We start from the raw sequence: 5,187 nt of genomic DNA on the forward strand, positions 1-5,187 counted from the left end.
GGACTAAAGCACCTCCGCTGTGCACAGGGACCACCCTGCCTGGCTGTGTGACTACAGGGGACCATCCTGCCTGGCTGTGTGTGACTACAGGGACCACCCTGCCTGGCTGTGTGACTACAGGGACCACCCTGCCTGGCTGTGTGACTACAGGGACCACCCTGCCTGGCTGTGTGACTACAGGACCACCGCCTGGCTGTATGACTACAGGGACCACCCTGCCTGGCTGTGTGACTACAGGGACCACCCTGGCCTGGCTGTGTGACTACAGGGACCACCCTGCCTGGCTGTGTGACTACAGGGACCACCCTGCCTGGCTGTGTGGACTAAAAGGGACCACCCTGCCTGGCTGTGTGACTACAGGAACCACCCTGCCTGGCTGTGTGACTACAGGGACCATCCTACCTGGTGTGTGGACTACAGGGACCACCCTGCCTGGCTGTGTGCTACAGGGACCACCCTGCCTGGCTGTGTGACTACAAGGACCACCCTGCTCCGCTGTGTGACTACAGGGACCATCCTGCCTGGCTGTGTGACTACAGGAACCATCCTACCTGGCTGTGTGGCTACAGGGACCACCCTGCCTGGCTGTGTGGCTACAGGGACCACCCTGCCTGGCTGTGTGACTACAGGACCACCCTGCCTGGCTGTGTGACTACAGGGACCATCCTGCTGGCTGTGTGACTACAGGGACCATCCTGCCAGGCTGTGTGACTACAGGGACCATCCTGCCTGGCTGTGTGGCACAGGAACCACCCTGCCTGGCTGTGTGACTACAGGGACCACCTGCCTGGCTGTGTGACTACAGGGACCACCCTGCCTGGCTGTGTGACTACAGGGACCACCCTGCCTGGCTGTGTGGCTACAGGGACCATCCCCAGGCGTGTGACTACAGGGACCATCCTGCCTGGCTGTGTGACTACAGGGACCACCCTGCTGCTGTGTGACTACAGGGACCACCCTGCCTGGCTGTGTGACTACAGGGACCCACCTGCCTGGCGTTGTGACTACAGGGACCACCCTGCCTGGCTGTGTGACTACAGGAACCACCCTGCCTGGCTGTGTGACTACAGGGACCACCCTGCCTGGCTGTGGACTACAGGGACCACCCTGCATGGCTGTGTGACTACAGGGACCACCCTGCCTGGCTGTGTGACTACAGGAACCACCCTGCCTGGCTGTGTGACTACAGGGACCATCCTACCTGGCTGTGTGACTACAGGGACCACCCGCCTGGCTGTGTGGCTACAGGGACACCCTGCCTGGCTGTGTGACTACAAGGACCACCTGCCTGGCTGTGTGACTACAGGGACCATCCTGCCAGGCTGTGTGACTACAGGGACCATCCTGCCTGGCTGTGGGGCTACAGGAACCACCCTGCCTGGCTGTGTGACTACAGGGACCATCCTGCCTGGCTGTGTGACTACAGGGACCACCCTGCCTGGCTGTTGACTACAGGGACCACCCTGCCTGGCTTGTGGCTACAGGGACCATCCTGCCGGCTGTGTGACACAGGGACCATCCTGCCTGGCTGTGTGACTACAGGGACCACCTGCCTGGCTGTGTGACTACAGGGACCACCCTGCCTGGCTGTGTGACTACAGGACCACCCTGCCTGGCTGTGTGGACTACAGGGACCACCCTGCCTGGCTGTGTGACTACAGGAACCACCCTGCCTGGCTGTGTGACTACAGGGACCACCCTGCCTGGCTGTGTGACTACAGGACCACCCTGCATGGCTGTGTGACTACAGGGACCACCCTGCCTGGCTGTGTGACTACAGGGAAACACCCTGCCTGGCTGTGTGACTACAGGGACCACCCTGCCTGGCTTGTGACTACAGGGACCACCCTGCCTGGCTGTGTGACTACAGGACCACCCTGCCTGGCTGTGTGACTACAGGGACCACCCTGCCTGGCTGTGTGACTACAGGGACCACCCTCCTGGCTGTGTGACTAAGGACCACCCTGCCTGGTGTGTGACTACAGGGACCACCCTGCCTGGCTTTGTGACTACAGGGACCACCCTGCCTGGCTGTGTGACTACAGGGACCACCCTGCCTGGCTGTGTGACTACAGGGACCACCCTGCCTGGCTGGGTGACTACAGGGACCACCCTGCCTGGCTGTGTGACTACAGGAACCACCCTGCCTGGCTGTGTGACTACAGGGACCCCCTGCCTGGCTTTGTGACTACAGGGACCACCCTGCCTGGCTGTGTGACTACAGGGACCACCCTGCCTGGCTGTGTGACTACAGGAACCACCCTGCCTGGCTGTGTGAATACAGGGACCACCCTGCCTGGCTTTGTGACTACAGGGACCCCCCTGCCTGGCTGTGTGACTACAGGGACCACCCTGCCTGGCTGTGTGACTACAGGGACCATCCTGCCTGGCTGTGTGACTACAGGGACCACCCTGCCTGGCTGTGTGACTACAAGGACCACCCTGCCTGGCTGTGTGACTACAGGGACCACCCTGCCTGGCTGTGTGACTACAGGGACCACCCTGCCTAGCTGTGTGACTACAGGGACCACCCTGCCTGGCTGTTGACTACAAGGACCACCCTGCCTGGCTGTGTGACTACAGGGACCACCCTGCCTGGCTGTGTGACTACAGGGACCACCCTGCCTGGCTTTTGACTACAGGGACCACCCTGCCTGGCTGTGTGACTACAGGACCACCCTGCCTGGCTGTGTGACTACCAGATTTAACTACAGGGAGAGCCGCTTTCCACAAATTCTTATCTTTCCTCCCCTAGTTAGTGACCCCACTTTCACAAGTACACCTTCAAAAATGTAATGTGATTTGTGAACCAATGAACAGCTATTCTGCTAGCTTAAATAGTAAATGTGAATGTAATTACATAGACTTAACAGTGTGATCTGTAATGAGATGAATGGGTTGAGTGAAGTCCAGAGCACCATACAGTGCAGTACAGCCAGCCAGTCATTACATATGACAATCATTTACAAGTAGAGCTTCTCACGTTTCACAGCAGCTGCTGAGGAATACAGTAGCTGTATTAGCGCTCTGCTGATCCAAGACTAACGTAATTAACAGTTGGTTTGTGTGTGTGTGTGTGTGTGTGTGTGTGTGTGTGTGTGTTGTGGGTACTTCCCCCCTCTCATTGTGTTCTCTAATTTCCTCTCTCCTTCCCCCTCTCACCGTCTTCTCCAATTCCCTCTCTCCTTCCCCCTCTCATTGTGTTCTCTAATTTCCTCTCTCCTTCCCCCCTCTCATTGTCTTCTCCAATTCCCTCTCTCCTTCCCCATCTCACCATCTTCTCTAATTCTCCCTCTCTCATTTCCCCCCTCATCATCTTCTCTAATTCCCTCTCTCCTTCCTCCTCTCACCGTCTTCTCCAATTCCCTCTCTCCTTCCCCCTCTCATTGTCACGCCCTGACCATAGTTTGCTTTGTATGTTTCTATGTTTTGTTTGGTCAGGGTGTGATGTGGGTGGGCATTCTATGTTGTATGTCTGGTTTGTCTATTTCTATGTGTTTGGCCTGATATGGTTCTCAATCAGAGACAGGTGTTTTGCATTGTCTCTGATTGGGAACCATATTTAGGTAGCCTGTTTTGTATTGTGGGGTGTGGGTTATTGTCTATATGTTAGTTGCTTGTGTCTGCACTGTTTATATATAGCGTCACGTTCGTTTGTTGTTTTGTAAGTTTGTCAAGTGTTCTTCGTTTCTTCTTTAATAAATATAAGAATGTATTCACTTCACGCTGCGCCTTGGTCCTCCTCTCTTCCACATTACGACGATCGTGACACTCATTGTGTTCTCTAATTTCCTCTCTCCTTCCCCCCCTCATCGTCTTCTCCAATTCCCTCTCTCCTTCCCACCTCTCACCATCTTCTCTAATTCCTTCTCTCCTTCCCCCCTCTCATCGTCTTCTCTAATTCTCTCTCTCCTTCCCCCTCTCACCATCTTCTCTAATTCCTTCTCACTTTAGCTCTTTGCAATAAAAATAAAAAGCACCATGTCCTTCGAGTCCCCAAAAGCACTCAAGGAGACAAAATACCTCAAATTGGCTACATGCCACTCATCTGGCTGCTGCTCAGTTCAGTTGAAAGCAAAGCCAGAGACGTTCCTCTTCTTTCTTTGTTTCTTTGTTTCTTTCTCTGTCTGTCTGTCTGTCTGTCTGGCTGGCTGGCTGGCCTGCTGTCTGGCTGTCTGGCTGGCTGGCTGGCTGGCTGGGATTAGGAGCATAGCATTCCTTGGAGACAAAGCACCTGCAGATTCACTCAGCTTTCAGAAAGAAAGAACATGCCGGCTGCCCCCCAAAATGATTTCACCTCAAACCATTAATTTTCTTTTGTAGAAATCTCTTTCAATTGTTCTTTCTCCTGTGAGATGAATCAAAAGGAGATGTCTGTGGTTGGTAACTTTCCCCAGTAAATGTGTTTGCTTTGTCTGTCATCTGTAATGCATGTCTGGCTCTACCTGGTCAGGGTGTAGACCAGTTTTAGAGGGATGAATGGGTGGGTATAGAGAGAGAGATTGTGGCATTACAATTTATAGAGGGATGGATGCAGCAGGAAGCAGCAGGAAGCAGCAGGAAGGAGCAGGAAGCAGCAGGATGCAGCAGGATGCGGCAGGAAGCAGCAGGATGGAGCAGGAAGCGGCAGGATGCGGCAGGAAGCGGCAGGATGCGGCAGGAAGCAGCAGGATGCTGCAGGAAGCAGCATGGTTTAAGCAGGAAGCAGCAGGATGCAGTAGGAAGCAGCAGGATGCAGTAGGAAGCAGCAGGATGCGGCAGGAAGCAGCAGGATGCGGCAGGAAGCAGCAGGATGCGGCAGGAAGCAGCAGGAAGCGGCAGGATGCGGCAGGATGCGGCAGGAAGCAGCAAGATGCAGTAGGAAGCAGCAGGATGCAGTAGGAAGCAGCAGGATGCAGTAGGAAGCAGCAGGAAGCAGCAGGATGAAGCAGGAAGCAGCAGGATGCGGCAGGAAGCAGCAGGATGCAGTAGGAAGCAGTAGAAAGCAACGGGATGTAATGTGTTTTCTTCTTTCTCCTCTGTGAATCCCTGCCGTCTGTCTCGTTCCGCTCCATCTGAGTTATGTTACCTCGTGTTTACTTTGGGCACCAGCCCCCATATCTAACACACGGCTGCCTGCCTGTGGAACGCTGGATCCTGGATCTGGCTAAAGCTGGGGAGCTGATGGGAGATGATTGGTGAAAACAG

The sequence above is a fragment of the Salvelinus sp. IW2-2015 genome, linkage group LG17 (genome assembly GCF_002910315.2).
Source record: "Salvelinus sp. IW2-2015 linkage group LG17, ASM291031v2, whole genome shotgun sequence".
In the NCBI taxonomy this organism is placed as follows: domain Eukaryota; kingdom Metazoa; phylum Chordata; class Actinopteri; order Salmoniformes; family Salmonidae; genus Salvelinus; species Salvelinus sp. IW2-2015.